Source organism: Choloepus didactylus, chromosome 5, assembly GCF_015220235.1.
Source record: "Choloepus didactylus isolate mChoDid1 chromosome 5, mChoDid1.pri, whole genome shotgun sequence".
NCBI classification, from domain to species: Eukaryota; Metazoa; Chordata; class Mammalia; order Pilosa; family Megalonychidae; genus Choloepus; species Choloepus didactylus.
In genome coordinates, this window is record NC_051311.1 from 101,060,363 (window position 1) to 101,074,141 (window position 13,779).

At 37.5% G+C, this 13,779-nt stretch overlaps 1 protein-coding gene across 1 annotated transcript in view; it reads right to left on the minus strand.

Moving 5' to 3' along the window:
* The window catches only part of SEMA3D (semaphorin 3D), a 205,527-nt gene that overhangs the window by 117,822 nt on the left and 73,926 nt on the right, over nt 1-13,779 (minus strand). The window lies entirely within an intron of this gene.

A 13,779-nucleotide genomic window follows, 5' to 3' on the forward strand; every position in this document is an offset into this window, starting at 1 on the left:
TAAATCAATGCAAATGGATTGTGAAAGAGATATGACACTGAACCAGTAATGGAATCAGGATTTTAAAGCTGGAAGAGACTTTTTAAAGTCAATTAATACAGATTCCATATTTTATAAATGAAGATACTTAATCACAGCAAGGTGAAGCCACATGTCCTAAATCACAAAACAATTTGAACAGAACCTGAGCTCCCTATCTCCAATTCCAGAATTTTTTCTTTGACACTTGTCTGTGGATCCGAATTCTTTTCATTTATAATTATGATAACAGAAGAACTCCCATCTAAAGTTAGATCTGAGTTTCAGGAAGCCATATCTTTTCTAAAGATTTTTCTGCAGGCATTTACCATACCTTCTCATTTTTTGCAACCCTACAGGATTAAATAACAATAAGGTAATAAAATATCACATATCACTTATTAAAGTCCAGTACATGTTACTGGACTTAGAAGTAACTCGTTACTTTAAAGTAATTTACTGCTAATTAAGGAAATAGATAAAAGTCATATCATGGAAACAGCCCTGGAGATGATCCTATAAAGTATTATGGCAATTTTCAATCTCTGTAAAATGGATATTTGAGTACCTTAAATTTAAAGGCCATATATCCTCTCCATTAATTATGATCTTTATTTTATATTTCTGAGAAATTCCTCCAATATTTATCTAATTTACAGTGGTTAATATTATTTCCCTTAGTCACTAAGCTAGATTTTTGTCTTAGTTTTGACAAACTAAGAGACAGTATGTTGAATAATATATGATATAATCTGAATTCTCAAGTGAGTATGGTTTGACTTATTCAAATTTATGGGTCATGCTTTGTGTACACTGGATGGAATTCTGAACTCTACATTAATTATTTTTCTATTAAGTTAAATATAATTTTAATTGTTTTTAGACCAGAGACATAGTGATATAATATTTTTTAGCTACTCCACAAGCAGTAAGCCTATTTTTGCAGGGCCAATAGTCAACAAACATTCCAAACTGACCCAAAAGTAGAACTGAAAAGAGAAGAATGGAATCAAGAGAATGGATAAGAAAATTATGATCTCAAGCTAATTTAACAAGAGAATATATTTCACACGACCCTTCATTCAGTCAGAGAAATCTGCATCTTCCATGGAATTTCCCCTTGTTTAACAGAAAGAATAAAATGGGCAAGATGGAAAATACATGAAGGGATTTCTAGGAGTACATCTTGATCCAAGTAGTTGGGAATACTTGGTAGTAATAAATCTTTATTATTCCAAGCGTTCATGGATAATAAATGATTTATTTTGAACCAAGCCTTGCACTGTTTATTACAAAATGAAACACAGTCTAGAACAATGCATAAGCATGTCCAGACCACATCAGTCATGTCCTGACTTCATAATTCACTGGCCACATGATCCAGGACAAGTCACTCAACCTCTCTATGCCTCAGTTTTCTCATCCAAAAAATGGGGATAAAAATAGAAACTATATCATATGCCATGTTGTTGTGATGAGTAAGTGAGTTAGTGTAAGCTCTGGAATTAGAACAGAGCCTGGCACATAGCAAGTGCTATTATACTGTAAGCTATTAATAATGTTGCTGATGATTTATTTTTTACTCCCCTTACAAAATCTATAAAAAGGAAATCCTAATATCTCCCAATTCATAAAACTCCTGTGATGATTAAAGGAGGTAATTTGTATAAAGTTCTTAGGATAGTGTCCAGGTGATAGGAGAAATCCCATATACATTAACTATTATTTTGAATATTATTAAACTTCAGTTTAAGCCAAATTAGTTCTATTAAAGAAACATTACCTCATCTTCCATTAAACCAGAATTATGAAGATCAGAACACTTCTATATTTTCTGTGATATTGGAATAACACTAAAAATCTACCCATTCCAAATATTTATTAGCATCTAGTATACATTAGGTATTAAGCAAGCTGTTAAGATTGTGGGATTACCAAGCACCACTTGCAAGGGGCTCCCAAATCAGTGTGGAAACAGATAAGTACATAAAACACAATAAATATGTAATAAAATTAGCCATCACAAATTCTAATAGTATTATAAACAAGAAGTTAACAACCGTTTTAAGTAATTCATTTTGCATCACCTTCTAACAGGAGGAGATACTTGAGCACAGTCTTGAAGGACAGATAGAAGTAAAAAAATTGAAGTTTATTCAAAGTAGAAAGAACATTATCAACACATGTTGCACTTTTACTCTGTATTTTTTATATGTCCTCTCCTCTGGAGTGTGTGCTTCTTCAGAGCAATGGCCACGTTTTAACTTATCTTTGAATCCCCAGCACTTATCTCATTCTGACACAGAATAAGCACTTAATAAATATTTGTCGGACTGAAGTAGTTCAATATGGCTGCACTATAGAGATATACGGGGGCAGTGAAAAATGAGGCTGGAAATAAGGCAGTACCCAGCTAATCAGGCCTCAGATGGCTGACCGGAGAATTTGGATGTTATGTAGGTGACTAGAAGCCACTAAAATATTTAATGAAGGAAAGTGAGAAAGACTATAACTGAGTGTTAGAAAGATAAGGCTGGCAGCAGTGTTTCGGATAGATGAGAATGGGAAAGGTGGGGCAGGGAGACTGCCCAGGATTTCTGGAAGATACTGAGACCCTGAATTAAGACTATGCCAATAGGAGGAGGAATAGATTTAAGAGCTTGGAATTTCATTTTCTGTCTCTGATTACACAGTGAGGAAAAAAATAAACACAAAGTTGATAAAGTCATTGCTTTATTTTTTTTCAACATAACTAATTCTATTGGGTTTAGTTTTAAACAACTCTGACAAGGAAAAAACAGCTGCAAAAATAGTGAGTAACCAGAGGTTTTATCGTTACCAAATGATTTAATGTTGTCTTGTGACAACGTTAACATCAAAACAATTCAAAGCATGCTTCACCAATCTTTTGTAGCCAAACTAAATAATTAGCCTTAGGCATTACATGTGAAAATTTCTCAGGCTGATGCACACATTATGAAAAGACCTTGGGGCAGGGATTGGAACAGGTTCCCTCTTCCCCCAAGCAGCTTATCTTTCTTGCATTTCTGCCAAACCAAGCAAAATCATTTTTGTTTCCATGGGATCATCAACTAAAGCTCAGGAAAAAAAAGTGTTAATGCCTGAGTATGCATCTTCACACCTAAAGCTGACAAACTACTAGGATTTCAGGAAACAGAAATTCATGGTGCAAATTCACAAAAGTTGGAAACTAATATTTTGGCGCTATATGCCAGAAATTTTACAATTTTTTTCTCCCGAACTGGATAGTTCAGGTATATATATATATATATATTTTTTTTTTCCCCTCCCACCCTCCCTTCCTTCCTTCCTTCCTTCCTTTCTTGTCAGTAATTCCACTTTTTTCTTGGGTAGATGGGTGAGTTTTCCCCTTCATAGGTGCCCTTCACAAGGAGGTTTTCTTTGTGCTTTGTTTACCAGACCCATCCTCTAAGGGGTCAGCAGCACTCACTTCTAGATTCTAAAGGCTTTCTTTGTACTTAAACCTTTGACATGATCCACTGTAATCACCCCATCTGACTTTTCCTTTTAGCAGTTCATTCTCTATCACCTTGTACCCAGTTTGTAACCTCATTCAATCCATGGATCCTCAAATTCTCACTCTCTTTCTAGCAGTACCTTCTTGGAAAATCTATAATTCAAGTACAGCTTAATTATATGATTACTCATTAATCCCAATTGTCAACATATGGAAATTATCCCACAGGATGGCTTTTGATGGAAGGAAGACACAGAGAAGGTGTTCATTAATGATCAGTGATCCATTGTAAAACAAAGGGATGATATCCAAAGATCAAAATCCCAATAAACAACATGAACTTTTCACATGCATCTATGCATGTGAATCTTTCTGAAGAGTTTATCCATAGACTTTATCAGTGTCTCCAGATATCATTCTGAAAGTCACAGGGAATATAACGTTGTCCATATATAGTTAATAATAACATTTAGAATAATTTCTCATTTCAAGCCCAAGAAAGCGGGTTACTATCTTCATAAAACCTGACTTTGAAGACAAATAATTGACTCATCTAAGATTGCTGGGCCCTTTGCCAAGTGCTGGAAATTTACTGATAAACCAACAGACACATGCTTGCCTCTCATGGATCTTACAGCCTACTGGGGAGGAAGAGCTCACCCACACAACAATGAAAATATACTTTAGAGACACATTTGTGACAAAGGAAAGCAGAACCCAAAGTAGTACACTTTTAAATGTCTCTAGTCATAAAATGGAAAGGACTTCTTATCTGTACGTCCCTTGGCAAGTCAAATAATGCTACCCTAGCTATCTTTCTGAGTGTGGGTAGAAAAACCCCATGGCCTCTAAGCTCCTTAGAATTCCATGGTGTTAGAACCTTAGGTTTAACTTTGTTAAAAATTGAGGAAAGAAAGCTACAGGGCGGAGCCAGGAACCAGGAAGCCTTAAGTCAGCAGGAAGCCGGAAGTCAGAGGGAAGCCGGAAGAGAAAGGAGAGGACATCCGCCAAGTGTCAGGAGCATCAAGGAATCACGAGGATTACCCACCCGCTAGAACACTACTGACCCAGGAGAAAGCAAGTCTTTCAGCCTCTGAAACCAAACTGAAGATTGGAGAAGTTAATTAACTTTCCAAGGCCACATGATTGCTAAGTGACAAAGACAGGGTTTGAACTCAGATTCCCGAGTCTTTCATCCATGCTTCTCCATGTGGGGTATGAGAGAGCCCATGGTTAAGTGTTACTCCTCCAGGAAAGTGGGTAGAAAGCCAGGAACTGCGTGGACTGGACACCACAGAGCAATCTGACTTTGGGCATACTTCATGCAACACTCATGAAAACGTGGAACTGCTGAGATCAGCGAAATCTCCATCATTTCAGCAGACTGGGAGCCTCCCTACACAGCCCAGCAGCCCAGAACTGCCCTGGGGGGACGGCACTCACCTGTGACATAGCACAGTCATCCCTCAACAGAGGACCTGGTGTGCACGGCCTGGAAGAGGGGCCCACTTGCAAGTCTCAGGAGCCATACGCCAATACCAAGGACTTGTGGGTCAGCGGCAGAGACAAACTGTGGCAGGACTGAACTGAAGGATTAGACTACTGCAGCAGCTTTAAAACTCTAGGATCACCAGGGAGATTTGATTGTTAGAGCCACCCCCCACTCCCTGACTGCCCAGAAACACGCCCCATATACAGGGCAGGCAACACCAACTACACACGCAAGCTTGGTACACCAATTGGACCCCACAATACTCACTCCCCCACTCACCAAAAAGGCTAAGCAGGGGAGAACTGGCTTGTGGAGAACAGGTGGCTCGTGGACGCCACCTGCTGGTTAGTTAGAGAAAGTGTACTCCATGAAGCTATAGATCTGATAAATTAGAGATAAGGACTTCAACAGGTCTACAAACCCTAAAAGAACCCTATCAAGTTCAGCAAATGCCACGAGGCCAAAAACAACAGAAAATTATAAAGCATAATGAAAAACCAGACGATATGGATAACCCAAGCCCAAGCACCCAAATCAAAAGACCAGAAGAGACACAGCACCTAGAGCAGCTACTCAAAGAACTAAAGATGAACAATGAGACCATAGTATGGGAGATAAAAGAAATCAAGAAGACCCTAGAAGAGCATAAAGAAGACATTGCAAGACTAAATAAAAAAATGGATGATCTTATGGAAATTAAAGAAACTGTTGACCAAATTAAAAAGATTATGGACACTCATAGTACAAGACTAGAGGAAGTTGAACAACGAATCAGTGACCTCGAAGATGACAGAATGGAAAATGAAAGCATAAAAGAAAGAATGGGGAAAAAAATTGAAAAAATCAAAATGGACCTCAGGGATATGATGGATAATATGAAACGTCCAAATATAAGACTCATTGGTGTCCCAGAAGGGGAAGAAAAGGGTAAAGGTCTAGGAAGAGTATTCAAAGAAATTGTTGGGGAAAACTTCCCAAATCTTCTAAACAACATAAATACACAAATCATAAATGCTCAGCGAACTCCAAATAGAATAAATCCAAATAAACCCACTCCGAGACATATACTGATCACACTGTCAAACATAGAAGAGAAGGAGCAAGTTCTGAAAGCAGCAAGAGAAAAGCAATTCACCACATACAAAGGAAACAGCATAAGACTAAGTAGTGACTACTCAGCAGCCACCATGGAGGCGAGAAGGCAGTGGCACGATATATTTAAAATTCTGAGTGAGAAAAATTTCCAGCCAAGAATACTTTATCCAGCAAAGCTCTCCTTCAAATTTGAGGGAGAGCTTAAATTTTTCACAGACAAACAAATGCTGAGAGAATTTGCTAACAAGAGATCTGCCCTACTGGAGATACTCAAGGGAGCCCTACAGACAGAGAAACAAAGAAAGGACAGAGAGACTTGGAGAAAGGTTCAGTACTAAAGAGATTCGGTATGGGTACAATAAAGGATATTAATAGACAGAGGGTAAAAATATGACAAACATAAACCAAAGGATAAGATGGCTGATTCAAGAAATGCCTTCACGGTTAGAACGTTGAATGTAAATGGATTAAACTCCCCAATTAAAAGATATAGATTCACAGAATGGATCAAAAAAAATGAACCATCAATATGTTGCATACAAGAGACTCATCTTAGACACAGGGACACAAAGAAACTGAAAGTGAAAGGATGGAAAAAAATATTTCATGCAAGCTACAGCCAAAAGACAGCAGGTGTAGCAATATTAATCTCAGATAAAATAGACTTCAAATGCAGGGATGTTTTGAGAGACAAAGAAGGCCACTACGTACTAATAAAAGGGGCAATTCAGCAAGAAGAAATAACAATCGTAAATGTCTATGCACCCAACCAAGGTGCCACAAAATACATGAGAGAAACACTGGCAAAACTAAAGGAAGCAATTGATGTTTCCACAATAATTGTGGGAGACTTCAACACATCACTCTCTCCTATAGATAGATCAACCAGACAGAAGACCAATAAGGAAACTGAAAACCTAAACAATCTGATAAATGAATTAGACTTAACAGACATATACAGGACATTACATCCCAAATCACCAGGATACACATACTTTTCTAGTGCTCATGGAACTTTCTCCAGAATAGATCATATGCTGGGACATAAAACAAGCCTCAATAAATTTAAAAAGATTGAAATTATTCAAAGCACATTCTCTGACCACAATGGAATACAATTAGAAGTCAATAACCATCAGAAACTTAGAAAATTCACAAATACCTGGAGGTTAAACAACACACTCCTAAACAATCAGTGGGTTAAAGAAGAAATAGCAAGAGAAATTGCTAAATATATAGAGACGAATGAAAATGAGAACACAACATACCAAAACCTATGGGATGCAGCAAAAGCAGTGCTAAGGGGGAAATTTATAGCACTAAACGCATATATTAAAAAGGAAGAAAGAGCCAAAATCAAAGAACTAATGGATCAACTGAAGAAGCTAGAAAATGAACAGCAAACCAATCCTAAACCAAGTAGAAGAAAAGAAATAACAAGGATTAAAGCAGAAATAAATGACATAGAGAACAAAAAAACAATAGAGAGGATAAATATCACCAAAAGTTGGTTCTTTGAGAAGATCAACAAGATTGACAAGCCCCTAGCTAGACTGACAAAATCAAAAAGAGAGAAGACCCATATAAACAAAATAATGAATGAAAAAGGTGACATAACTGCAGATCCTGAAGAAATTAAAAAAATTATAAGAGGATACTATGAACAACTGTATGGCAACAAACTGGATAATGTAGAGGAAATGGACAATTTCCCGGAAACATATGAACAACCTAGACTGACCAGAGAAGAAATAGAAGACCTCAACCAACCCATCACAAGCAAAGAGATCCAATCAGTCATCAAAAATCTTCCCACAAATAAATGCCCAGGGCCAGATGGCTTCACAGGGGAATTCTACCAAACTTTCCAGAAAGAACTGACACCAATCTTACTCAAACTCTTTCAAAACATTGAAGAAAATGGAACACTACCTAACTCATTTTATGAAGCTAACATCAGTCTAATACCAAAATCAGAGAAAGATGTTATAAAAAAGGAAAACTACCGGCCAATCTCCCTAATGAATATAGATGCAAAAATCCTCAACAAAATACTTGCAAATCGAATCCAAAGACACATTAAAAAAATCATACACCATGACCAAGTGGGGTTTATTCCAGGCATGCAAGGATGGTTCAACATAAGAAAATCAATCAATGTATTACAACACATTAACAAGTCAAAAGGGAAAAATCAGTTGATCATCTTAATAGATGCTGAAAAAGCATTTGACAAAATCCAACATCCGTTTTTGATAAAAACACTTCAAAAGGTAGGAATTGAAGGAAACTTCCTCAACATGATAAAGAGCATATATGAAAAACCCACAGCCAGCATAGTACTCAATGGTGAGAGACTGAAAGCCTTCCCTCTAAGATAAGGAACAAGACAAGGATGCCCGCTATCACCACTGTTATTCAACATTGTGCTGGAAGTGCTAGCCAGGGCAATCCGGCAAGACAAAGAAATAAAAGGCATCCAAATTGGAAAAGAAGAAGTAAAACTGTCATTGTTTGCAGATGATATGATCTTATATCTAGAAAACCCTGAGAAATCGACGATACAGCTACTAGAGCTAATAAACAAATTTAGCAAAGTAGCGGGATACAAGGTTAATGCACATAAGTCAGTAATGTTTCTATATGCTAGAAATGAACAAACTGAAGAGACACTCAAGAAAAAGATACCATTTTCAATAGCAACTAAAAAAATCAAGTACCTAGGAATCAACTTAACCAAAGATATAAAAGACCTATACAAAGAAAACTACATAACTCTACTAAAAGAAATAGAAGGGGACCTTAAAAGATGGAAAAATATTCCATGTTCATGGATAGGAAGACTAAATGTCATTAAGATGTCAATTCTACCCAAACTCATCTACAGATTCAATGCAATCCCAATCAAAATTCCAACAATCTACTTTGCAGACTTGGAAAAGCTAGTTATCAAATTTATTTGGAAAGGGAAGATGCCTCGAATTGCTAAAGACACTCTAAAAAAGAAAAACGAAGTGGGAGGACTTACACTCCCTGACTTTGAAGCTTATTATAAAGCCACAGTTGCCAAAACAGCATGGTACTGGCACAAAGATAGACATATAGATCAATGGAATCGAATTGAGAATTCAGAGATAGACCCTCAGATCTATGGCCGACTGATCTTTGATAAGGCCCCCAAAGTCACTGAACTGAGTCATAATGGTCTTTTCAACAAATGGGGCTGGGAGAGTTGGATATCCATATCCAAAAGAATGAAAGAGGACCGCTACCTCACCCCCTACACAAAAATTAACTCAAAATGGACCAAAGATCTCAATATAAAAGAAAGTACCATAAAACTCCTAGAAGATAATGTAGGAAAACATCTTCAAGACCTTGTATTAGGCGGCCACTTCCTAGACTTTACACCCAAAGCACAAGCAACAAAAGAGAAAATAGATAAAAGGGAACTCCTCAAGCTTAGAAGTTTCTGCACCTCAAAGGAATTTCTCAAAAAGGTAAAGAGGCAGCCAACTCAATGGGAAAAAATTTTTGGAAACCATGTATCTGACAAAAGACTGATATCTTGCATATATAAAGAAATCCTACAACTCAATGACAAAAGTACAGTCGGCCCAATTATAAAATGGGCAAAAGATATGAACAGGAAATACAAATGGCCAAGAAACACATGAAAAAATGTTCAGCTTCACTAGCTATTAGAGAGATGCAAATTAAGACCACAATGAGATACCATCTAACACCGGTTAGAATGGCTGCCATTAAACAAACAGGAAACTACAAATGCTGGAGGGGATGTGGAGAAATTGGAACTCTTATTCACTGTTGGTGGGACTGTATAATGGTTCAGCCACTCTGGAAGTCAGTCTGGCAGTTCCTTAGAAAACTAGATATAGAGTTACCATTCGATCCAGCGATTGCACTTCTCGGTATATACCCGGAAGATCGGAAAGCAGTGACACGAACAGATATCTGCACGCCAATGTTCATAGCAGCATTATTCACAATTGCCAAAAGATGGAAACAACCCAAATGTCCTTCAACAGATGAGTGGATAAATAAAATGTGGTATATACACACGATGGAATACTACACGGCAGTAAGAAGGAATGATCTCGTGAAACATATGACAACATGGATGAACCTTGAAGACATAATGCTGAGCGAAATAAGCCAGGCACAAAAAGAGAAATATTATATGCTACCACTAATGTGAACTTTGAAAAATGTAAAACAAATGGTTTATAAGGTAGAATGTAGGGGAACTAGCAATAGAGAGCAATTAAGGAAGGGGGAACAATAATCCAAGAAGAACAGATAAGCTATTTAATGTTCTGGGGATGCCCAGGAATGACTATGGTCTGTTAATTTCTGATGGATATAGTAGGAGCAAGTTCACAGAAATGTTGCTATATTAGATAACTTTCTTGGGGTAAAGTAGGAACATGTTGGAAGTTAAGCAGTTATCTTAGGTTAGTTGTCTTTTTCTTACTCCCTTGTTATGGTCTCTTTGAAATGTTCTTTTACTGTATGTTTGTTTTCTTTTTAACTTTTTTTTCATACAGTTGATTTAAAAAAGAAGGGAAAGTTAAAAAAAAAAAAAAAAAGAAAGAAAATCAAGGAAAAAAAAAAGATGTAGTGCTCCCTTGAGGAGCCTGTGGAGAATGCAGGGGTATTCGCCTACCCCACCTCCATGGTTGCTAACATGACCACAGACATAGGGGACTGGTGGTTTGATGGGTTGAGCCCTCCACCACAGGTTTTACCCTTGGGAGGACGGTTGCTGCAAAGGAGAGGCTAGGCCTCCCTATGGTTGTGCCTAAGAGCCTCCTCCCGAATGCCTCTTTGTTGCTCAGATGTGGCCCTGTCTCTCTAGCTAAGCCAACTTGGCAGGTGAAATCACTGCCCTCCCCCCTACGTGGGATCAGACACCCAGGGGAGTGAATCTCCCTGGCAATGTGGAATATGACTCCCGGGGAGGAATGTAGACCCGGCATTGTGGGACGGAGAACATCTTCTTGACCAAAAGGGGGATGTGAAAGGAAATGAAATAAGCTTCAGTGGCAGAGAGAATCCAAAAGGAGCCGAGAGGTCACTCTGGTGGGCACTCTTACGCACAATTTAGAAAGCCCTTTTTAGGTTCTAAAGAATTGGGGTAGCTGGTGGTGGATACCTGAAACTATCAAACTACAACCCAGAACCCATGAATCTTGAAGACAATTGTATAAAATTGTAGCTTATGAGGGGTGACAATGGGATTGGGAAAGCCATAAGGACCACACTCCACTTTGTCTAGTTTATGGATAGATGAGTAGAAAAATAGGGGAAGGAAACAAACAGACAAAGGTACCCAGTGTTCTTTTTACTTCAATTGCTCTTTTTCACTCTAATTATTATTCTTGTTATTCTTGTGTGTGTGCTAATGAAGGTGTCAGGGATTGATTTGGGTGATGAATGTACAACTATGTAATGGTACTGTGAACAATCGAAAGCACGATTTGTTTTGTATGACTGCGTGGTATATGAATATATCTCAATAAAATGAAGATTAAAAAAAAAAAATTGAGGACATAAATTACAAATTATAAACAACTTATCTACCCCTAACTCTGCTCTGGTTCCTAAGGGCATGTAGTTCCTAACCTTTGGGATGGAGAACAGAATTATAGTTTAAAATAGTAAAAGCTAAAAGGGGATCTTATTAATAATCCTGTTCACCTCACATGCTAGCAATTCAGGGCAGTCTGGAATGAAAAGTGGTCTCTGCATAACCAATTTGATCTCAGTGGCAGAGCTCAGCAACAATGAATCTTCTCACTCACAGCCAGATGCACTTCCATGATAGGAGAAGGCTCAAGACTGGGTAATCTCGGCTCCTATTTGAAACAAACATTTGCTCTGAAAAGAACTCTTTGTACCTCCCTTTTAGTGTCTCTTAATACAATTCTACATTCAGACTGAAGAAACATTTGACCTGATGCTCTACATTCTTCCTCTTCACCCCAGAAAGGAAGGGAGTGGTTAGTCATATCGAATCCAATAAATTTAGGATTAAGCAGCACAGACTTCCTCAGTGTTTGACTGTTAAATGAACAAGATGCCCTATCCTTGAAATCCTGCATTTATTGCCAAAGATCCTGAACTGGGTGGTGTCAGTTTCTCTCATGAGAAGACTATGCAGTTAAAAATGGCTTCTCACATCCTTTAAAGAAGAATGTTTCACCCTTAATATTTTAAAAGTTAAGAAAAACAAGGCTATTAAAGGTGGAAATTTATGAAGTAAAAATCAAAATCAACATTGGAGAAAGTCAATTTCCATTCTGAGCAGGAGGAGAAAGCTTACAACCAGAAGCATAGCCAGATCAACACTCAATCACCTTTCTCTGCCATCCTAGGATATTCAGCACAAGTCCTTGCTCCCCACTCCTTTTTCTCCTTAAGGAGATAGCAGTTATCAGTAGGGCTTCCTTGAGGTTTCTAGAATACGGTCAGATCTCCAGTCTGTTTTCTGCAAGGCTGTCTAAATAAAGAAGTTTTGCTTTAAGTCTTTCCATCCCCTGTCCTCTCCCGTTTTCCCACCTGATCTTTAAGTTTCCAGAACTTTCATGCTGACTGTTAGTCTCCTAAAGACCCCCTCTATGGAGGTCCTTCGAGGCATCTTGCCATAGTTTCCAGAAGTGCTCTGGCTACCAAACCTTTTCCAAGAAAAAGCCTATTCTCATTTTGGGTCAGGAATTCAGCAAAGGGAACAAATTACTCCAAAAGGAAACCAGTACCTTTAATTGTGACACACTTCATCCCTTTGACTCTCAGTGGGCTTGTATTTGCTTCTCCAGCTTTTGGTCCAAGGCAAGGCATTAACTCTCCCTTGGATTTAACTTTAGGAAAATTAACCCCTCTTAAATTAGGCTCACCTGACTTCTAATTGGCTTCTTGAGGTTTGAAATTCAAGAAAAAGAAATTGGCTATCAAAATAGCTCACCTTTACCTACATAAAAATGCTAATTATTAGTCTCCATAGCTAACTGCTCAGTCTAATATTTAAAAATAAAGAATATTAGTCAAACCTAAAATCACTGCAAAAGACTACTTCAAAATGACAGCTGAATATTATATCATATTATTGTTAAATCTCTCTAGTTGAAAAATCTAATCCTAACCATTTTCTTCTTGCAAATGCACGTCAAACCAGAAATAAATAAATAAATAAATAAATAAATAAATAAATAAATAAATAGAAGTTCACACGTGCTCTTCTGTAAAAGCACATTGGAAATCATTCTGTTCATTAGGTCTTAGAACATTATCTATGCCAATAATAAATTAGATGATATCACTAGGGAAACGTAAATTAGAAAAACATAAAGCCTATTATATCATCAGATCTATGTTCTTGCCAGGAGAGGATGTGGAGTAGGAGTGTGGCAATCTTATACTCACATTTCCATCTACACCCATGCTTTTAAATCACAGGTTTACTCTTGCTTGGCTAGCTTTCAATAGTGGATGCTTTATATAACCCATCACATGTGAGATTTGTAATTAATAATTATGAGTTCTCTTAAATTCTAAACTTGAGTAAGAATGAGTTTTTCTAAATTCTTAAAAGCTTTCTTATGACAATTTTTCCCATTGACCTTTAAAAAGGTTAGCATCAAAAATACCTAGTAAA